The sequence below is a fragment of the Manis javanica genome, chromosome 6 (assembly GCF_040802235.1).
Source record: "Manis javanica isolate MJ-LG chromosome 6, MJ_LKY, whole genome shotgun sequence".
Taxonomy (NCBI): domain Eukaryota; kingdom Metazoa; phylum Chordata; class Mammalia; order Pholidota; family Manidae; genus Manis; species Manis javanica.
In genome coordinates, this window is record NC_133161.1 from 72,165,702 (window position 1) to 72,189,952 (window position 24,251).

The window sequence follows — 24,251 nt, forward strand, 5'->3', positions numbered from 1 at the left end:
AGTCTCTTCTTTAAAAAAAAAAAAGTGCTTTCCATCCACATTATTTCCTTTCTCCCAGATATTCCTAAAAGGAGCCATGGCAGGTGGTACAATCCGCATATGACAGATAGTTCCTATATAAACCAAGACATGAAGGAACTTTCCAGATGATCTAGTTTGTAAGCGCTGAAGCAAGGCCTCAACTGCAAGACGAAGTTCTTGACTTGACCAAGCTCCCTCCGGCTAAACCCCAGTGTGAAAGTGTCAAAATATTTTTGGTTATATCTAGACCTCGACTCAGCCTCCATCAGGCACTCACTCCTGTAGGCTATGGATGTTCAAGGCCTAAGCGTGTGTCACATGAGCGCTTCATGGCAGATGGCTCACTTCTGTCTCCGATCCTTCCTGGCAAGAATGGAGTTTGTTGCCAGAGAACACACAGATGCAAATCTGGGCCAATACCAGTGAGTGGATGGGCACCCGGCTCTGGGTAAAATTGCAGCACTCCCAGAATCTCTCGTCTGGCCTTAGTCCATCTCCATATCAACAGGTGTTTACAAGGGAGGAGGGAGGCAAGCACTAGCCAGGGCAGGAGAGGTTTTTGGCCTCCCAGACAAAAATGGCAGAGAAGCAGGGTGAGGGGAGTGATAGTGGTAGCTGGAGAAATGGGCAAGTGGGAGTAGACGAACGGAACCAGGGTTGTTGTAAGAAATAAAAGGCCTGCTCGCCATCTAGTTTTCCCCTCAACTGATTTTGGTTTCAGTGGTTTGTGGTGTATGTGCCCAGGACCGAGTTATACTGGCTCTCTCTGTGTCCTTGGTGGCCACTGATTAGCTTTTGGATAATACTTATTTTGGTGTAATTGGGAGGAAAACAATTCTGGGTACTTATCTATTTATAACATGAAAATAAAATAACAGCAAAAATAATCCTCTTAAAGGTATAGGGGATAAGCATTCCATACATTTGTTCAGCATTTCTAAGATTAGAGTGTGATCATTTTGATAGTCTTCAACCTGGTTGACTACTCCATAAATGTTTTTGTTAAACTATGTACTCTTCTGAACATTTTAAAGTTGAAATAGGATATGTTTATCATATATTTAAATAATAGCAAAGGACATAGTATTTGGGTTAATGAAAATATTGACATTTTAAAGTAAGTATTTTTGAGTTCTTTAAAATGGGTCCAGTGAAATGGTAGTATATTTGATCCACCATCCTCCATTAAAGAAGTACATGAATAATTTATTCTTTAACAGTTGGACATTTTATATCATATATTTTCCCCCTTTAAGTAGTACTTCTATTGTACTTGTGTAATAGAATTGTATCCTAATATCTTAATATCCTAATATTCTTATCCTGGAATGTCTTTATTTATCACTTTATCATATGCCATAACATAAATACCTACAGGAATTTAAATCCAGGCAGACTGATCAAAGTGACAAAATATTACAAACTTGAAAATAATTGTTAAACACAAAATGGAATTATTATTGGAAATGGAGATCTTAATGAGGTAGATGAGTGTGGTCTCCCTTCTCCCCAAGTTAGTTGGTGCATCTGAGTCAAACAGTATTTATTACTAGAGGGATTCTGGGTGCCTTGATGAGAGGAGGCTTTCTGGGTGCCTCCAAGTGGATCCATTCCTTTGTTCATTACCTGGAGTTTTCTGGACAGCTCAAGACAAATTGACCTGGTAAAGTTGGGATGGATGAGGGGACGCTCTCTTTGGTAAATGGGAAAGAGAGGCCACTGGAAAGGAGAAGCAGCAGGTGTTCTCAAGAAGGTGGATTTTAGCAGAGCATAGTTAATTAAGAAAGAGTTCTAGAGGGTTATATTCATCCTAGTTTGAAAACTATAGGAATAGGATGTGACCCATGTTTTATTGGAATTCATAACTTGACAGGGGAGACATATAAATTAACCAAAATAAAATTTGATATGGGTGCCATACAATAAGACACAAGATCAAAGAACAATGACCTCTCCTGAAGAAGAAAAAAAAGGCTTCTTAGAGGAATAATTCCTAGAGAGTAAGGAAAAAGGCATTCCAAAGCAAAGGCAGACAGGCCTAGGGTGTGCAAGAGTGGAGGTGTGTTTAGCCCCCTGGGTACTCCATGGCTGGAACACTAAGTGGGTTGGAGGAATAGGGGGAGGATTAGGTAGAGAAGATCAACTGGGTCCAACTGCATATTCTTCATTTCCCCCTCTCACCACTGGGACTCACTGCAACACTTCTAGGCAGAGAGTGACTGATCAGAATGGTGTTTGGGAAAGAAAACTCTCTTAGCAGGGAAGATGGATGGTGGTGAGGGGCAGGAGAAGGAGGAACAGAGACAGAGATACGATTTAGGAAGCAGGTGAGGGATAAAGAGGGCCTCCACTAAGGCTAGAAGATAAGGGGGAGTGTAGAAGAGAAAATGGATTTTAAGATAATATTTAGAAGGGACTGACAGGTCTTGGTGGCTCACTCAGTGTTCGATTAAGAGACAGGGCATGTCATGCAGGATGTGGAGGTTTCTAGTTTGGGCAACTTCATCGATGGCAATATAATTAATAGATAGGAAAGGGAATACAGTCTTCCATTGAAGATAGTTTTCACTGTCTCACTCACGTTTCTACATCACCTAACAGGTATGAGTGAGTAAGTGAATAAATTTATCAGTCAATTTGACTTCACTAACTCCAAGTACAATAACAAGATGTACCTCTAGGTAGGACTTAAGTTTTGTTTTGTGATAAAATTCATGGACTGCACATAACTGACTCTTAATAACAAAATAACAATCTAAAGTTTAGTCCAATTGTTGAAAATAATAGTACACATTATAAAAACCTAAATATATTTTGAAAAGATGAAATATATCACCTAATTGGAAGTGAAGTAGTCAAAGATTAAAATTAAACAGTTTGACCTAATATTGTATAGTGTTAAGAAGGTTAATTCCATGTGTAATTATGTATTTACATTTCAAAAGAAATTATAGCTTAATGTGGATTTTTAAAAAGATTTTTAAAAACTTACTCTATTTATTCAGAAAAACATCTTTCAGCTCCTAGAACACTACTATTAGTCATGCATATGGAGATAAAGCCTGCCTCAGCTGTACATTAAAAAAAAAAGAGTTCTGACAAGAATGGTTGCATAACATTTTGAATATATATAATGCCACTGAACTATACACCTAAAAATGGTTAAGAAGGTATCTTTATAAAAATTATTTGGTTATAATACAGCACTCAAAATCATTTTTCCTTTTTAGTTGGTATATTCTTCATAATAAGAACTCTAAATACTTGCAAACAAAAATTTAAAAAAATAATTCAATTTTCACCAAAGTGAAATTATTGAATTATATCTCTCCACTGAAAAACTGTCTTTCTGTGTGGACAGTACCAAGGTGTCTAATACTGTCTTCTTTAAACTACTCTGAATATTTTTTTAATATTAGAAAACCTGCAAATTTACAATGCATAGCATCACACATGCACACATACACACCCGTCATTTGTTTCTGTCATCAGAACTAAAGGGTAAATTCTGACACAGTGGAATCATTCATGATACTGAAACAATAAAATACTTTAAAAACTCTGTATATAAAACTAATACATAAGCACATATTTTCTCAAAAGTCCCAAAGCCAGTATTTTGGAGAGAAATATTCCAAAATGAGCATTTATCATTATTTTTAGGCTGAGGATGAAGTTTGGACTCCCGTCCTTTCTGTATCAGTGAACACACAGGAACAACTTATTACAGCCTCACTATCTGACCTTTAAGGAGCAGCTCATGTCACCACAGAGCAAAAGTGCTGGTGAAACATTTATCTAGATGAAAGACCTCAAGCAGTTAACCTGCTCCGTGGAGGCAATGCAACCAGGCCACAGGATAATGACCTCTACCCAAATGGGGAAGGTACATCAATTCAGTGCCCTGACAGCTTCACAAAAGACGGTGGCGGCTCAGCATGAAAACATTAGCCATGATAATGCAGGGTGCTGTATGTGGAAAGAATGAATTATAAAGCACAATGCTATCTGGGCCGATGACGGATTTTTTTTTTAAACCAACTTTATATTTAGGATGGTAGTTCATGCCTAAAGCCTCTACCATCCTTTTCTATCTGAAGAATATCCTGACAAAAGGGAAAAGGCAGTGTGGACTGAACTGATAGCTTAAACACAAATCGAGTTTCCTAACTAACCCACAAGATGCTGAGCATTGTTTCTGGAAGGGTTGGTACTGTTTAAGAGTAGAAAAAATCTGGGGCTTCGTAAACTGGCTTCATCCATTTGAAAATGACAGCCACTCAGATAAGTGTGGACAAGACCAGGCTTCCTGAGCACATTATTTGGCTTCATTTTTAAAGGGAGAAGGTACTTGGGGTACTCAGATCTTTAGCTTTAAAAATCTTCCCACTGCAAATTCTGCTTTAAAAAAAAAAAAGTTTATAGTAGTAGCATGATCCTGCTTGTATGTTTATTGAAGGACCTTTACTCTGTGACAGGGTTTCAGCCTGTGAGGTTTTCTCTACACATGGCAGGCAGCTGTCAGAACCAGTGTGTGGGGTGAAAGGGCAGCCTGGCTGCTCTGTTAAATCACGGGGTTCCATCAACATCTCAGAATTCCTGCCGAGTGGGAGCTGGGAGCCTGCAGACTGGAGTACACTGGAGTGTGTATATTAGGTCACTCAGTGTCTATCAAAGCGATATCACGCCGGTGAGCTGTACAATAGATTTTACTGTGTTCTGTTCAAAGAAAATGTGAGGAAAGTGGACATGTGTGCAGCAGACCACAGCTGAACACTGAATTTTCTTGTCTTTAAATGGATGGATTTATTATCCACAAGATGAACGCAGAATAGGGGCACAATCAATAGCTTTGGAAATCATGCAAAGCTGGAGGTTTTATTCAATTCATGGAAATTACTGTTCAGCAGATGTGTGATGAAGCTGATAAAGTCCATGGCCCGGTATAGTCAAGGGGCTGTACACACAATCAAGAGCTGATTATGGCTGTGGCCCTGGATGATGAACTAGTTTACAATCTTGGTTGGTTATGTCACCTCAGTTTCAGAAAACTTCACTGTCCTCATTTGTAGATTGGAAATAATACCTGTCTTATCTACCTCCCCAAATGGATAAACAAAAAATGAATTCCTAGATGAGAAAGGGCTTTCAGAAAGTTAAAGGGAATGAAGCATAATATAGTCTGTGATATTTAAGAAACATATAAGAAATAAAATGTAACTTGTATAAATAAATATTTGGTCTTGGGAATCATGTAGTCTTTAACAAGATAATGGATATAAGGTGAACAGCACCATGGCTGAGAAGAGGAATTTTAAAAAGCTTAAACATTTTGTTTAATATTTTATTTCTCAATTATGACTTCTACAAGGGCCTCCTTGACTGCGTTAAGCGTATGCTGAATTTATACTAATAACAATAGCTAACATATGTGTGCCAGGCACTGTTCTAACCACTTTATGAAAGCTTACTTAATTCACATGACCATATATAAAGGGCTCTCAATTATTAGGTTTTAGGATCAGCCATCTTACAAAAAATATCAGGTTCTACATTATGATCTCCTTTGGGTGAAATATATTTTCTAATCTTATAAAATGTGAATGTCAACTTCTTCTACAAAATGACTTCATTTCATACCCAATGAGGTAGATTCTAGCCTTCCTACGTTTTTTTAGATGAGAATATTATGTCCCAATAAGCTAAGTGCTTTGCTAGCCAACCAAGCAGCAGAGCCAGGGTTCCCACCCAGCCAGTCTGGCTCCTCGTACCCTGTGCTGCCCCTTTGCATTGGAGGAGCCCAAAGCCATCTTTACTGGGGCAATACCATGGTGTCCACTTGGCTGATTTGGAATCCAAAACTGAGACACCAGGCCAAGACCTAATTAGTCACCCAGAAAATAGCTCCAAATGCAATGTGGCACTGAGACTGGGTTCACACTGGGGTCATGGCCTTGTCTTCACTACAGCAGTCAGCTGGGTGGTGAAGAGATCCTTGTTTCACTGTGAATATAGCAATGGTCACCATGACAAAATGCGCCCCCCAAGTGAGGGGGCTGGAAAGAGACCTTGTGGACTTACAGCTACACCAGCTGAAATGCACCTTGAAATGTATTTCTAATATTAGCCTTTCTGAATGCAGAGAAGATACCCTCTAATAAGGTAAATGTGGGAGACTTTGTCTTTTTTAAAATTAGAAATATTTTCAATCAGTTTTTGGAAATAAGTCCTTCAAGAAAACCTTTAAAAGATGGTAAAGAAATTCTGGAATTAAATTCCATTCTGTTACTGGATGACAAAAGAGAGTGTGAAATACAAATATGCACATATAGAGCCACATATAACAGCTTTGTAGCTTTCCCTTCAATAAATTCAGAGATTGTCTTTGTATCCAGTGACCTTTTAGGGGAACTTAAAATAAAAAAAATCAAAAGATAAAATACGTCTATAACCAAAGACCCAATTATAATTCTCAGCCTCATCATTTATAGTTACTTCTCAAAATTGAGCTTAGGTGAGCAGGAAATGAAAAATATATTCCTCTTTTCTGGATAATATTCTCAAGTGCAGTGAGGATGTAGGTGCATCCTTTGCAGCCCGTGGATGGATGTCCTCATTGGACCCCTGACACTTTATGAGCTCCACCAGCAGGTCCAGGAGCATAGAGTCTGCCCAGATGTCTGAATCTGAGTAAGTGATCAATTCAGAGGCAGACTGAACTGTGTTGTTGAGACAGGTCAGAGAAATCATTAAGTATATGCTGTAACAAAAACTGAAATGGAGATGCATTTACAAACACATTCACACCTACTCAGAGACCTTTTATGTCAGAAAGGAAAATACAAAATTACCTGGATGGTAAAATCAGTCCCAACCATCAGCTCCTAGGTGGAGTCAACATCTTATCCAAAAATATAAGGCTTTGTATTATGATCCTATTATGGGTTAAATTCATTTTTGATCTTGTAAAATGTGAATATTCCAATTGTCTTTTACAAAACCATTTCATAATTTTGTCATCAGGAGGGCAGCTAAGGGCTGCTATTGCTTTAAAAAATTAATTAAGAGGCACTTCAAGTTTAGCCATTTTGCAAGGCCATCCTACTTATTTATAAATTTTATTAATTCTGAAGTCAGCTGCTCCTCAATGGTGTATTTATATTCAACGAGGTCAGGTCTGCAGGGATGATATTTGGTCTTTCACACAGAGACACACAGAGCCTGTATGTGCAGCAGGATCAAATTACCACACATTTCCTTTCCTAAGATTGACTACATGAATTTGTAAGACTTTTGGGAAAAAAAAATCTATATAGAAATCCAGATATGTATTTTATGAATTTGTCTACATGACCTTCACACCGAAGACTTTCTAACATGTTGCTTCCTTATTAGGGAAGGAGTCATTTGGCAAACAGTCCATTTGGGATGCTTCGCAGGGCTTGGTACAGTTTACAGTGAAGGGCCCCCACAGACACAAGCAGAGAGAGACACTGAAAACTGCTTTTGCATGTTACATGAGTTTTCTCAGAAACTGTGTACTCACAGACCACACCTACAAGCCACAAATTTTCAAGCATGCTGCAACAGAATAAAATTTAGCAAAGACTTAGGTGAGATGAAAAACACTCATATTTATATTTCTCAATAATGCCATGATTGACTAACTTTGATAATGATGCTGTAGAGAGAACTTAAAAAATGATGGGAAGGCATTTACATTTAAAATGTTCGAATGGACATTAACATTCTTCATTCTCCTTTCAGAAAAGGGGATGCATAACTTGCTTTGAGAACTATTAGAACCATCTCAGTTTATAGGTAAACACTGTGAGCATCTGGGCTGTCCACTTTCTTGGCCTTCCTACTCTCTGACCTTGCTGAGTGGAATGTTATTGAACACTATTCCCATTTGAAACTGTTATTAGCCAGAACTCACTGATGGCTTAACACAGTATATTAGAGTTGAAAGGACTTCTGGAGACCCCAGACTCTCTCCTTATTTTACCAGAGGCTCAAAGAGATTAAGTGATAGGCTCCAGGTCACAGCTAGTTGTAACAAAGTTAGAGTTAGTCCCAAATCCATGTCTCTGGACTCCTAATACAGTGCTCATTCATCTTATCACCCTAAATGTGATGACAGGCAGATAAAAGACACCAATTCCTTACCCTTTCTAAGTCAGTCCACGATTATTAGATGTGCACTGTTGACTCTCTGAATTCCTGAGGTTAGAGGAAATGTGCAGCAACCCAAATGTCACATGCCTGGAAGTAATCAAAAGGAAGCTGAACAGTAGTTGCTACTCTGCATAGCGCCTGCGATGTTATCTATTGTTGGTTGCAATGTATTATTAGAGCTTCTCTGGGTTTTTGTTGTGACTGTGTGAACCAAGCTGCACAGGGAACACTGAGGAGTGATCACAAAAATACCTTTCTTTCCCTACTGTCCCTCAAGCAGCAGGGATCAAATAACTGTTGCTCAGCTGTCTGTCTTTTAAACAAAAATATCTCCTTCACTCTACATGTATCTGTGGCAAGTTGGTGTTTGCTTCCTCTTCTCTGTTCTGTTCTATTCTTTAGACCCCAACCTTGGATCACCAGGGGATACTGGGACTAGAAAGGGCCTGACATGATGTTTTACAAATTTATCTTGGATTCCTTCAGTACGTCACAGTTAGTGTTCAATAAAGGCAGGCAGTGTGGAGCAGGCAGGTGGAAAACCATCTGCAATTGGATGTCGGGTTTGCAGAATCATCAGCGGCTGATTCTGATACTTGAAGGGCTTTCTGCTCTGAGCATGGCAGTTCCTGTCGTTATTCTGGGCCAGGTGCTGTTTTGTCGACATTGTGATAATGGTGTGTTTTATTCATCTGCAACATAACCAAGTCCTTCTGAAACTTGTCTAGGAAATCACAGAGCAAGATGAGACTCAGAGGACTTGTCTATGGTCCCCTGTCCCTCCTAACTGCACACAAATCCCCCAGGTCCTTTACCTGACTCTAGCCTGGCCACTTAATAGGCAGACATGTTTCCTAATCTTATTTGTCCCAGGAGCCTCATGTGTAACCTGGGTATAGATAACAATAGTAGCTCTCTCTTAGGGTTGTTCTGAGGATTTTTGAGTACTAATAAGTGCGAGACTTATGTAGAACCTGGCATGGAAGTGCTATATAAATATTAGTTACTATAATTATTATTTCCACTCCACAAAGTTAAGACATCCTTACAGTTTTGGAGCTCAGCTGGCCGTACTTACTTTTACTTTAGTGAAGGAATGGCTTGTTGAAAGTGAGTGAAGTTCATATGCCTATGCTATAACTGATTTAATCATTCTCCTATTATTGGACATTGAGTGTGTTTCCAATGTTCTGCTATGTAGATAATGTTGCATGCCAGCGGCATGCCCAGAAATCTATTCTATAGTTTCCCTATGAGGTGGATGTTCTTCATACTGCCATTTCACCAATGAGGAAATTAAGAGGTAGACACTGTAGATATAAAATCATCACCCAAGTAGTTAAGTCTTGTCTGTATGACTCAAGCACATGCTTTCATATCCCAAAGCCTTAATTCCCTGGACATCTTTTTATCCCAAATGGCCACAATAACTCGTTTGTGCACTTAAAGCTGCAAACTCCATTTATCTAAATTATTTTTCTTACAGGGACCATGTAATTTCTCAAAAATTCAGAACAACTGCAATGTTACTTTTCCCTTGGGCCCAAACTCCTCCATTTGAAATCATTGACCTATTATCAGGAATGCTTACACTGAAGCCACCAGCAGCTCCACAAACCCTTGTGCTTTGAAAGGACCTGGACACTTCCTTGTACCAATTCATTCCAGACTGCCGGGGCCCGCAAGACACAGGGTATACACGAAGAGCGACTGCAGCGGCCCAAGAGGACAATACAAACACATTCCAGCAAGCAGCTCTTCTCTGCTGCTGTACCGGCTGCTGGCCTGAGCAACACATTTAATGAATCTGACTAAGTACCTTGCTGGTCAGGAGAAAGTCCTGTCACCACGTCTGGGGCTACTTTTACGAACATTCAGATGAATGTCCTTTTTTGAAGGCAGAGATGGTAATCGAGGAACAAGCACGCGAGAGCATGGTGCACTGCACGTTACTGCACGCACTACACTCCCCAGAGAGCAGAGTCTGGGTTGGCTTTGGCAGCACCACACACTCAAGCTAGCCACATGTCCCTTCTCTGAGAGGACCCAGATCTGTAATAATGGCTAAAATGTGTCAATTGCTGACTATGTGACTGACACAAGCCTAAGTGATTTACATATACTGACTCCACTGGATCCTTATGAAAGTCTTATGAGGTAGACACAGCTGTTATTATTACTGTTATTTTCCCCATCTTATACTTGAGGAACCAGAGTGGAAGGGAGGGTAAGTACTTACACAGTTATAGAGGCATTAAGTAAGAGGCTAGGATTTGACACCTGCACTTTGACCTGGGGCCTTTGCTCTGTGTCACTACCCTAGGCCTACAGGTACCCTGACCCTCAGCCCTCCCAGCCCAGTTTACAGCAGCCTTCCCCTTCCATTTGTGCCCCAGGGCCATTCTCCAAGCTTAGGCTCCTCCTGCCTCCTGTCTCCCCACTTTCTCTCCAGAAGTTTGTCTCCCTGTTCCCAGCAGCATTCCAGCAGACTGGAAGGAACGTAAAGTTACCACTTAAAACAACAGGAAAACCCACTTTCCTTCAACACAAGGATTAAGTGATTGCTAGGGATACATGGAGTAGAAATATTTAATATGAAACATTTAATAGGAAACGCTACATTTAATATAGTGAAAGGAACTCATAACACAAACATGTATTTTTAGAGAAAGTGGTGCTCAAAGAGACTATCATACCCAGTGAAATTTCTTGTACATACAAGAGGCAATTAATAAATGTGTACTGAGCAACCGTATGGAGGCAAACTTGCAACTATGCGTTTGAACAGTGGTTTGAGAAAACTTAAACTTGGATGTTTTTGTTGGATAGCTTTAAGAAGATGCTCTTCTAAAAGAAAGGCCATTCTGCCAGAATATATACAATCTAATGTTTCCATGTGTTACAAAGTCCTCCACTGAGCACTTTTCAACAAGGCTGTCCAAGCGAATGTCACTTGCAGGCCAAAGAAGGCAGTGACTGTTCTCTTTATATGCCTCTTTCACAAGTTTTTAAAAAATAACAAACATTTGAGATACAAAGAGAAAAATTAATCTTTCTTAAGTATCAAGTTTGGAGAAGGCAGAATACCTAACTTGCTTTCCCAAGTTGTGTGGAGGTTTTATTACCTTAAACTTATATAGAAAATGTACTTATAGTTCATGTTGACATGCCATTTTACAAACTGTTAATAGAAATTATTGACTCACAAATTGAGGGAAAAACTAAGACTAATATTTTATTTACAATGTTCTAGCTACATGCTGACGGCCAAGAATTCAGCAGTATCTCTAGCTTTGTTGTTTTGATATTTGGTTTAACTATTAATTTGAGATATTAATTTTGTAATCATACCTTAGATTTTAAAAGCCATTTTAGGCTCATTTGGTTTTATTTACTAAACAGAAGTTGTCTGGCTCAAACTGTTTGAAACAGTAAAGGTAAGGATTTATTAATGAGAGTATAATTAAAATAATGAAGAGTTTGATGACTCAGTTGTGAAATCATGATTTTGGTTGCTTCATTCCATAGCCATTTTAGGATGAGCCTATCAAGGAAATAGCCTGTGCTGTTGAACAGCCTTGAATCAAACTGTGAAGTTATTTCTTTCTCTGCTCTAGTAAAAAATGCTCCGCTTTGAGCAATAAACCTTGCATTTCAGGAACCTCACCAGTCAGGTTTTTCTCAGGATATACTGAGAAGTATATAGTGAATGTCTTGATTTCTAAAAGAAGTGAATTCAGCTTTTCAGCTTTACTGTCCTTTGTAAGAAACTAACCCTTGAGCCATCTGCCTGTGCCACTCTGTGCACACCTGCCACCAGTTCTGTGCCAGGGCAGCTCCTGCTTGAATCCTCTCTGTCCACCCGCCCACTTCTGCCCCACAGGATCCATGATTCTAGCAACTCTTCCAGATCCAGCTGAAATAACACCTTCCCTCTTAGTCTTTCAGGCCAGAAGCAGTATCTAAACGCTCAGAATATTGACTCTGGTTGTCTGCATGTCTTCACACTGTTTCTCACTGGTCTTGTCTTTCCACAGTTTATGTGGGTCTCCATATCTCCCTCCCACCTGGACTGTGAACTCCTGGAGACCAGTGACTCTGGAGATAGTCAATAACTTATTTTATCTCTTATATTAATATATATGTTTGTGGGCTGTCCTTAATCATGTGACAAATGAACCATGGCATACATACATAATGCTTATGATAGGCTTCTGATACAAAAACGTGTGGATTTATTATGTACAGCCTGTAAGAGCAACTGAATCACTGTGTAGTGTACCCTGTACTCTAAAACCTAGAGCATCCATGTACATAAGTGTAGTGATAAATACCTTATAACAAAATTAATGAAAAAAGGACTAGCAGGTATAGAGTATGGTAAAAGGAGTTTCGAATAGACAAAGGAAATCTTTTAAAAGCACAGACATAGTGAACCTCTGATTATCTCTAAGCCTGGACAAATAAAATCGATAGATAACTAGAAATGAAATTTTGGCAATAGGTTTCCATCATCTGTTAAACAAAACATTTTCATACAAGTACTGTTAGTCACAAGTTGCTTACTGGAATTTATTTCCCCTCTGTCATGGTGGCTGGGGACTTTTCTGCCCTTTAAAGCTGGGTAAAACACACAGGAACCCTGCTAATTCCTCAGCCCATAGGTGTGCACAGCCCCAACAATTTCTGTAAATTCCAGGGACAGGGAGGATGCCTGTCTTTTCAGGTCCCTGGGCCCTGGACTCTTACCACCTGCTGGGACACAGACTGAAATTCAGCTCCTAACAGATGCTACTGGTGGAATCTGCTGAAGATTTGGGGGAGGCAGAGCCGAGAGCACATGGTCTTATGCCATCCAGATGGTTCCTTTCTCCTTATCTTTTGCTTTTTTTTTTTTGCAAATCGAGGGAAACCTTTTCAGTCTCTCTGTCCTGGATAACATAGTTCAGATTTTCTAGAGGAAATAGTGGCACCATTTCATTTTCCTAGTCTAGGTTGATCTCATTTCTAAATGTAATCTCTAAATCAGTATTTCAACAGAGAAAAGTAGTATCCTTCTTGAGATCCCAGCTGTTAAAGATTGTAAAAATGTCTTCTCACATATTAAAAAAGTAGTATAGTGAGAATGTTTGATATCTTGATCTGGGTGATGGTTACATGAATGTACACCCATGTCAAAATTCACTGAGCTATACATTAAGATTTGTGCATTTCATTGTACATACCTCAATTAAAAGGAAAGAAGTTAAAAAAAGTAAAATTAAGAAGTAGTGCAGGGTCAAAAGCTGGAAATTAGATAAAATCTGGGAGTTTATCTGACCTACTGCTCTGTCTCTGTAGCTCCCTCACCATCTGGCTGAGTGGCAGGGGCCCCATAAACACCAGAGGCATCTTCCAGAAGCCGCCCTCAAGTTGAATTAGGATCCTCTTGTCCTGGGCTGGTAACTACAGTTTTAGTCCCACTGCCTGTCTTCTGGATTCTTCTTTTCACTGGACTCTTGGTTGTGATGAACAACCTAGACTTACTTCCAATTTTGTTTCCTTCCCCCTCTCCTTGAGATCACCAAGCTCTTCAAGCCATGGGGAGATTTCACTTTGCCTTGTTTCTGCACAGCCTCTGCTCCCATCTGTACAGCCAGCCAACTTGGGCAGCGCTTCAGATAATACAGGCTATGAATAACTGGACTGTGGGTCCTTGATTCTTAGATTTCCTTTAGATTTCAGGTATCATTTATAAACTTCCAAGGAGTCACAATTCTCATGATGCTAAGTTATTAATCTCTACAGAATGCTCTCTCTCTTTTTTTTTTTATCACAGATGTAATAGAAAGGAGGATAAGGGACTAGAGCTTAGAAAGTAACAGCAGACGACAGCGGGACAGTGTGGGGTCCTTCAGTACACCCATCTCTGGCTGTGATGTCCTTAGGAGCACTGAAGTCCAGCCCGTACCTTCTAACCACCATCATTTTTCTTGGCACTATTTACTTCCACAATTTGTTTTGAGTTAGAAAACACAGTATCCTGTAGTCATGACACCAAGCCAGCATTTTCTCTGTTTCTAGTTAAAAGAAATATAAAGATGCCAGAAAAATTTGCCCAAAAAGGGCTGCTTCTCATTAGAAGGGTAGTTTTAGAGCCTCATTACCACAAAATCAACTCTATATTGTTCTATTACCATGAAGCACAAAATTGAAATAGGCATTTTTTTTGGTTTTGTTTTGCTTTTTTCTATCAGCAGCCCATCCCTTTTGTTGGGCATTAAAGAAAGTATTCACAGATACTGTAAGTTTTTCTCCCCCTGGGAAAGGCAAATCGTTGAAAATGCAACGGGATTTCCATTCTCTTTTGGAGCTCTCAAGTTTAAGAAGGACATTTTTCTGAGTTGCTTCAAGGTAGCCAGCATATTAGCTCCCTCCCGCCTCAGCTCATGACCTGACTTCAACCAGGCTAGAGAAAGATGTCGAGTCTTTGCCCATCAGTTCCTTACCTCCGCCGGGGCAGAAGGACGACTTGCAATGTGTACCTGCCCTGGAACAGCCTCTCATGGTCCTCCTTTTCTACAGCGACTATCAATTAACATGCTTGTCTTAGAGAGGCCATATTACTTTGCAGAGAAAACTGCTTGGGAATTAGAGCACATTTCAGATTTTATTACTATGTAAATTGTGACCGATGCCCCATCTCCAATGTAACAAGTCTGTCAGTACCATGCCAAACTAGATGTCAAAAACTTCTGTGCTTGGCAAATGGCTATTGTGAGGAAAAGAAAGTTCCCTGGGAGCTGTGAAGCTCATCGTGGCTTTGGAGAAGGTTGGTGGCATTGCAGATGGCAAGCGCCAGACCAGATGATGCTTCTGTGGCCGTGGTGAAGTGCAGAGGGGTGAGGCCTGGGTGTCTGACAGAGTGTGCGTCATGAGGTGGGACTCCACGTCACATTGCTCTCTGATGGCAGGGGCAGCGGCCACTTATCGTGTGTTCAGGACATGCCAGGAATCACAGACATTAACACCCATCTGCCCTAGCAGCCTGAGAAGTTGGCATATGAGAGCGTGGTGCACGTTCCATGTACCAGGCTAGTGCTCATCTACATGCCTTATACAGGTAGCCACAGTCACTTCTCATTCTAAGGCCACGAGATATGTGTATGAGTACTACTGCCATCTAGATGAGGAAATGGGGGCTATGTTCCCAAGGCCTCAGAGTTAATAAGTGTCAGAATCTGGGAGTTGACTCTGGATCCAGAACTCCAAATGGTCATGCCATAGTGCCTTAGTACCTCTCAGGTAATATGAGGCACCTGACCTCCCTCCTCCCTCAATTAATTGCCCAATGGCTTTGTAAGATCTAACTATCCTTTTTGGAAATGGAAGTAATGAACCTTCGAGAGATTTAGGGACTTGCCCATGGACACACAGTGAACAAAAAATGACGTTGCTAGGATTTGAACTCAGATCGGTATGAATCTGAAGAAAAGCTATGTACACTAGGTAGCTTTTGAAGGACAAGCCATGGAAAAAAGCCGACTGTGGCCAGAGTTTAGGTGCTAATATCCTCAAATCTCAGGAGACATGAGATCATGTTAGTTGAAGTTGGCTTTCATACTTACACACATCTTTTCTTCTTACAGAGACAACATAAAATGTGTGATTCAGCAACTTCTCTGATGAACCCTATCCTCCATCCTAATCTGGACTCAAATTCAAAACTCTCTTTTCACACATTTCCCTGTTTGAAACATTTTTGAGTACTTGAGTATCTCCTTAAGACACCTAAGTCACAAGGGTAGAAATTAATCATTGGAGACATGTAATGCACAAAATATAGAAATGATAGCTGTTTAAAATAAAATATAGGTTGTATCATCCAAATGAAGGGGCACTCCAGCATAGCATGTCAAACTACTAACATTTCCTTAAATGCTGTTTGCATGTTCTCTAGTTTTGTCTACAGCATTTCCATGGCTCTGCACAAGCTCCAAGTACTCGCTGTGCCAAGAGCTCAGTCTAAATGGCTTCAAATGTGCAGAATGTGATGGGAATCTCATTTGAAACCATATGGCCTTTCACAAATGCGCCAAATGGCCACTACTCAAAGGTACAAGATTTAAAAAGCAATCCTGCAACCATTAAAAAGATATGAATAAAGAAATGACGGCGATGACTTCCTTTTCCCTACTGGATTTATGGATAGGTTGGGGAATATGAATTGCTTCTACTCTGTGGCTGATTTTCAGTTCAGATAACTCATCTTTATTCATTTCCTTTCAGTCATGATGAGCCATATTGAGAGCAGCTGTAGGCAAGAGAAAGAGAAAGGATCTCCTCACTCCCTCCTTTGAGTCGTTGTCAAACAGCCGTTATAAAGAAATCCATCTGGGCTCGGTGCTGTGCTGGGCACCCAAGAAATAATAGAAAACAGGAGGGGAAAAAAACAGTTTAAGCGGAATCTAACAAAGAGATTAAAAAATTACCCAAACACATGTTTTGGGGAAAGATCAAACTCAATATGATTTCACACAAAGTCAGGTAAAGCAGGCCTAAAGGAAAATTATACTTCAAATTAGATTCAAAACCAAAACCAAACAATCTGTACTTTAAAGATGGTGGGAAACACCGCTAAACAGGTAACTAGCTAGTAGAGGTCTGGTAGTCAATTTTAGTAAGAGTTACATATGAAGGAAGAAGGTGGTGAGTGAGTGCCAATAAGCTAAATCTGAAAATGAAAGAAGAGTGAAATGGTCATAGGAAAACAACTGGCACAAAGTGGAATGAGTAAGAAATGATTTACATCAGTGATTGAGTTTTTATATCTGAGGAAGCCTTTCCAGGTTTACACAGCAAATGAATCAGGGATCAAAACCCAGTTTTGTTTTTTTAAATGTTGGATGAACGATGAGTATTTTTTGGATCAAGCTTTGTCTGAATTAGGAAGTAAATGCTTTTAACATTTTACTTAAAATGATTTCATCTGTTTTAATATATAAACCCAACAGAAATCTTGTTTATGGATCATTCTACTATACTTCAATGACACAAAAATGGCTTCGGTTTCAAAGGAGAGACTTGGCAAGTGATTACGGCATAAAAAATTGGTCTTGTTTATTTTACAGCATTTTTGTTCATGCGTTTTTAATGGTGACATGAACCAAATGCTTAGACAACTGTGCTGAAGATGATATGAATAAGAAACAAAGATCTGTTTAGAGGGCAAGCTGGAAGAACGTTTTGCAAGTTTTCTTAAAATGTAACTTATAGAGTTAAAAAAAGAATTCTAAGCAGTGTTTGAAAATGACCAGGAAAACACAGTGATGAAAATTCACAAAGAACGTTTTATGTTAAAAGAAAAATCAACACAAAGACTCATGATGGAATATACAAAGAATACGCAAACACCCCTACCTTCAATTTATTAACTAGAATTAGTAGTGCTTTTTATTGCATGTCATCTCTGAACTCTCTGCCATTTTGGCCCTGCTGAGTGCCCTCTCCTTTGTGACATTTACCCACAATCTGATTCTCTTTCCACCTCTGCAATGGCATTTTCCCAGTCTCCTTTGCTGGTCTGCCTTCCTTCCTGCTGTGTCTACCTTAGGATCTTTGGATCCTAAAGTTACTTTGCTTTCTCCTGGGAATCTATTCTCTTCTGTGTTAACAGGTCATTTCTGATCATTCCCAAATCGACATGTCCTTCCTCAGTCTCCACCTGGTCACCTCCTGACACCAGCCTGTGTCCCTCTCTCACCGCATCACCTTCAGTGGTCAGATGCACCTCCAGCCACTGGGAGATCACTTCTCCAGGCTTAAAAACTTTGACTCAGTTTCTACTTTTTTTTCTTCCTTGGGATACAGCCAATCAGTTGCTGAGTCCTACTGACTTGTTGCCAAAGATTTCTCTCTGGTTTATTCCTCATTAAGAATCTAAGCTCCCACCAGTTCAAACCTAAATTATTGCCATCATACTACTAACAACAACTCAATAATGTCAGCTCTTCTGTGCCAAGCATTCCTCTCACTGCACAGAGATGAATTTATCTGGCTGAGGTCACACAGTAAACAGAGCCAGGATATGAACCAAAGCTGTCTGATCCTAGAGCTCTTCAGGCTAGACTGAATTGCTTCTCAAATACTCTCTTATCCAAGCCATGCTGCATACTACATCCATTATATTTTTCTGAAATAGTGTTTTAAATGTGGAGATGTGTATTAGCAACCTCAAGTATCCATTCCTGTTGGCGCAAAATTTGAATTACAATTTCTGGAAATTTATCCTAAGGAGATAATTAGTAATGTATTGCAAGATTTATATACAGGGATCTTAATTGCAACATGGTTTATAATAGTTCAAATATGGAAACAACTTTAATGTTCAATGCTTGGTTAAAAAGAACTGTGGCACATTCATATGAGGGAATTATACACCATTAAGAATTGCAGAAGCTTATCTGATGTCATGGGAAAATGTTCAAGATTTACTAAGTAGAAAAAAAGATTATAAAAGCTATGCAAAGTAAAATAGAGCATGAGTCAAATTTTGTAAGGAAAAAAAAAAAGAAGAAACCCCAAACCCAAATCCCCCCAAAACATCAAAATGTTAACCAACATTGTTTGAGGTATTGGGACTCTAAAGGATTTATTTTCATGTTTTTCCAAAATTTTACAGTGAATACATGATGCATTGTGGTCAGAGCCCCCTCCCATGATAAATGCCATTTAAAAAATATTCAAATCCCACTACTTCTTATAGTGGTGTGATTTCTCTGCTCAAGGATATGATGATAAATACTTACTGTCCGTTACATTAGGCTGAAAGTTTCTCTGCCGGTAATTCAAGCTCCTTTGTCCAGGGCTTCCTGTTGCCTCTTCAGTCCCAACCTCTGTCTTTTCAGAAGGTTGTCTGACCTGAGCTAGCTCAGTCTTCTCATTACGCTTCCCCTTTCCTCCCCTACCAGCTCTTCTGTGGCTGAGGCCGAGCCATGGCTGAGGCCCAGCCAGAGCCCTATTGCTCCACTCCCTAAATACAGATGCTTTATTCCTCCATTGCATCCTTAGAGTACAACTTGGATTTAATTATAAATGCTTGGTATTTCTTTAATGTTTTACCATGTGTGGAAAATGGTACTCAACCTGTGGGCCACACAGTTATTGCTAAAAATCATCCTTACCACACACATGTCAGGCAAGTGTATTAGTGTTTTTGCATTTATGTGCTGCAGTTTTTTATTTCCATGTTGGCCTTGTTGCTATTCTCGTCTTCTACATCACATTCTTTCACAGTTGGGCACAGCACTTTCTACCTAAATTAAAATGATATATTTACATATATATCTTTCTTACTCAGGTGTCAATTCCTTGAGTAGTAGCAATATCTCATTAAGCTTTGGTGCCTCAGCACATAGCACGGAGTAGTTATTCAATAAGTATTTGTTGAGTGAATTGCAGATTAGAAGAAATAGGTGAATCTGTACTTAAAATAAATAGTGTTTGTGGAAAATCCTGAAAGTGACTTTCACATGACTTATGACTGGAATATAACACCAGTACCAGAAATGATTAAAATCTCCATGAATGAAACTGTGAAAGCTAAAGAAAAAGTCCTGTCTCTACTTTGCTTTGCCAGACATCTAAGAGATGCTAAAAGTTAACACCAAAATGTAATGTAAGCCTTACACATCATACTGATTTTTTATGTTGCAAGATTGTTCCTATTTAGGATTTAGTGATAAAATGGTCTAGGGGAGGAGGAGGAGGAAAAAAGAATTTTTACTGGTTGTGAAAATTCCCAAATGGTATGTTCAGTCGCTACTTTTCCCCACTAGATTCTAAACTACTCTTAAGTTGCTATGTATTTGTGGAGACCAAAAAATCATACCATGATTCACAAGACACAGCACTGTATGAATAAGTGGTCTATATGGGAAGCTGTAATTTCTCTGGGGGACTTTGGAGAAGTTGTAACCACATGAGGAAAGTCTGACTGGTTAACATAGCCAGTTAAGCTGCTGGTTCTGCTTAAGAATACCATAATCCCCAACACACAGGCTTGGTTTTTTTTTTATATAACGCATGGGTATAACTCCAACTGGGTCTGCATACTGCAAGGATTTTTCCATCTCCTGTTGACCCTAGTTTCCATTCCTTTTAGACTCTTTTACTTCTCACTATGTGCTCCATGGGCCATAACATTACATCGTAAGTGGGCAACACTGAGGCTCCTCTTCCCCTCTCAGCAAACATGAAATGTAGATGTTTACTGTCTGTCATCTAACTAGACATGAACCTGGATCAAAAAGAGAAAAGAGAGGCATTATTTCTCTTCTTCATCAATGGGATAATGGACAAAAGTGCCCTTTGGTATCAAATGGGGAAACTCCAAGAGGAAAGCCCTTCCAAACCAGCTTTATTTGGATTGTTGTGAAGGCATGGCAAACACTATTCAAAATAGAACTGCTGAGGAATCAACCAGAGAAATAAAATTCATGAAATGAAAAGCTATAGTTTTAAATGGAACCCCATCATAACTCTGGAGTTAGGGAAACTCAGGTCTAACCCCCAACTTTATAGGCTAACCACATCCGTGGGCTTTTAACAGGTGAAGGAACACTTTGCATGAATGAGAGCATGATGAAGTCTGTAGTTACCTGGATTTGAATAACAATGAGCCATTTTTAATAGGGCCATGCTGTAGCAAGGATATGATCAGAAATAAATGGACTCTGAGATGAGGATGACCCCACTGGACCCATAACGATTAGTAAATCAGACTTACTTTGAAACTGAGAATTTGAATTCTCTGTCCCAAACCATGAGAAGCAAATAGGGGAGCTCCAAAAGGGAACTTCAGTTTTAAGAACAAATTAAACCTGCTTCATGGGATATACAGTCCTTGGGACATGGCAGGCATTAAATATGAAATATTAATAATGACATCTGTGTCCTTTAGCAGAGCTCTTCATATAAACAAAAAACATAAATGCTTTATGCATTAATGAGGCAAATGATAGAGAAATATGAATCATGTTTATTACAGTAAAACTTAATTTGAATTAATGGCTGAAAGACATAGCTGAATCAAAATCTAAATACTAATAATCTTTAGAGAGATACAGTTGTATTGTACTCAGGGATTTACTTGGACTTAGCATATTAACAATAATTTTAACATGCTTGAAACAGTTTTCTTAATAGGATAAACACTGTCCTTTTTGTTCTTCTTCAGAACCTTTACTGACTTAGCAAACTACTTTTCATAGATGGAGAAAAGGCCAAATCCCAAAATTATTGTATACTAAAATTTAAATGCTTAAAAAGTTGCATAAATTTAGCAGTGGTGCTGTGCATGTGTGCACATGTGCGCATGCATGGGCGTGCACACACATACATACCCAGCACATAAACATAAAGTTTTTCCAGTTCTTTTAAACCAACATGTAAAAAAAAAAAGTCACCAACTGTCTGAACAAGAATATAAATATATAACATTACTTTGCTACAGAGCAGCAAAAGTAAATGAATTGATGGACTAGATGTCATCTAAATAGATAATTAGTTGATCTAATATATTTTAATTTAAAAGGAGATTTGGACAGGGAAATCACACTAAAGAAATGTTTTATACACAAAATACTCTCTTGTAGACAATCAGCAATTGAGTCTTACATCCATGGGCATTAAAAGTGTTACATGCATCACTAAGGATCTCTTCCACTTCCTCCCATCTGGAGGACCTTGTAATTTTTTGGATTTATGAATTGGCCAGGCCAGTCAGCATCCTGAACACAACAGACTCTGTCTAGATCTATCCCTTACCTGCTGGGAGGAGACAATTCCCCTCACACTTGGAACCCTGAAGCCCTTTAAGCTGCTTGCTCTGCAACCGTGGCAGCTGGGCCCCTACACAATTCCTCATCTCCTGCCACTGGGCCTCACTAAATAAAAATGTTGGTGCTGTGTTAGCCAACAACTGAGTGTGAAATCACTACATTGCAATCCCCTTCTCTGGGAGTCAATCAATTTTTTTTCCGCATTATAGATCTGGACGCATTGGGTCAATAAAGAGGGTGTAAAATAGAGTAGAATAAAATGAATGTATCAGTGTAACTGGAATACTAAGCCGGTAACCAAATGGCATATTTAATTCCATATGGAAAAATTAGTCAGTGCATTCATATAAAAGAGTTTAGAGCTAGCTAACAAAACCAAGACATGTGCTATTTAATGTCATCACCATACTTTGAACTTGTACAGGATATATAATGAGGAAACTGTACAGACCAGATATGTGGCCAAGAACAAGCTTTTGTCAGGTCTAAAATTGCTAACAGATTAGTGTTTGACAAGGCACTGAGATGGTAACATATGTTCTTCTTAAGGAGTATTAACATTTTATGCATTAGCTATATGCTAACCAAGAGCTTGAACCGCTAAAGACTCTTAGAATGTCATTTGCAGCACTTCAGTGGTTCTCCACACTTGGAATCCTGTGTGTGCCTGCAAGGGAGGATGGAGGATGCAAGGCAGGTGGCATGAAAGGCAGGGAAGTCAGAAAGGAGAGAACATGAAGAAATAGGCTGTAACACATAATGAAAGTGGTGTTTTGTTCTTGAAGAAGTTCCCAACATGAACGGCATGCTCAGAAGAGGGTTTTGGTAGAGGTAAGAAATGTTTTGAAATAAAGCTCTTTCCAATATTTCATCCCAACTAAATAACATCTCATATCAAGTAGGGCCATTTGCACGGCTATTTACTCAGCATCATGAAATGGCCCTTTTGCTTATATTCTCGTGATGATTCTTTTTCAAGAGGGCACTCTTGTTTTATGGCAAAATCAGAGTGCCAAATCAATATTATTATTAAAAATGATCTAGGACTACTGGTCCATGTAGGGCACTTGAAAAATCATTAGGCCTCTTACACAGGGCAGGGTCTCCCTGACTGCAAATTTTCACACATGGCACATTATGTTTTTATATAAAATTTAAACAATTTTTGCTGTTAGTCTGCAGCTATAAAACCATAGCTATATCTTGTCTCTCAAAATGTCTTGCAAGTAGCAAGAATCGAAAAAACATCTGGTGGCTTGTATAGACATGAAGGAAACAGAAAACATACCATAATTTAATCAAGGAAGGAGTCCCACCTGCAGCCTTATTTATACACCCGTCTTCTGCTCACCTATGGGACTCCTGGAAGTATCTGACTACAGTCCTTGTTACTCTGGCAGGACTCACTGATTCACTGATTGTGGTCTGCGGTACCCATAATACTGCAATATCCTTAAGGATGGGCACTCAGGCTGACTGGACATGGCTGCCTAGACATCTAAAGCAGGGCTATACTTATAGGAGACACTCGATTTTCCACCTGAAGTCACAAAAGCTAATTATTGCCTCATAAACTTTGTACTTACCAAAGTAGCTACCATCATATCTTATTAAAGGGTCTGGAAATGGAGAATTCCTTTATTAGTAAAATCTAATTAACATACAAATCATTATCTGACTTGCAAAATCTCTTTTAAAATGGATTTGTGTTTTGTTTTGTACAGCTTAATCTTGTTATTCACATGTTTTTCAGAATCTGGCAATAGTTACTGATTATGTACATGTGTGTGTACATACATGTATCTGTAGATAGCTGGATATAGAAAAAGAAATAGATACATAAACTTTTAACTGTAGGTCCCTTTTTAACTTCTTCACTGATTCCCTGATGAGAATTTTAATTGTTACACATGCTCATTTTTAGGTTAAACATAATTAGAAACATAGGTTAGAAGAATAAGAAGCTATGAAGTGTTATCATACCAAAAGAGAAATAATTTCAGAATTGATTGTTATCATGTATAATTCATGCACCTCTCCAGATTTTTATGGGGAGAAAGAGTTCTATTTGGGTCCTGTGACTCATAGGCTCACTTCATACATAGCAAGTTGGTAACATCTACAATAAAGTGTAAGATATTTATCATCTATGCAAACATAATCTGTTAGTGGAAAGGCAATGTGGTTTATATAGAGAGGGCATATCTCTCCAATCCTTTCTAGTTATTTGAG

General features: G+C 39.1%; 1 protein-coding gene across 8 annotated transcripts in view; it reads right to left on the reverse strand.

The window, feature by feature from the left end:
* CDK14 (cyclin dependent kinase 14) overlaps nt 1-24,251 on the reverse strand; it is an 835,688-nt gene that overhangs the window by 24,485 nt on the left and 786,952 nt on the right. The window contains exon 15 of one of the 8 annotated variants that reach the window (XM_073238869.1): nt 18,553-20,476. The exons of the other annotated variants lie outside the window; for them this stretch is intronic. The gene's annotated coding sequence lies outside the window, so the exon portion shown is untranslated. Of the gene's footprint in view, nt 1-18,552; nt 20,477-24,251 lie in introns of those variants that run through there. 8 annotated transcript variants of the gene reach the window in all.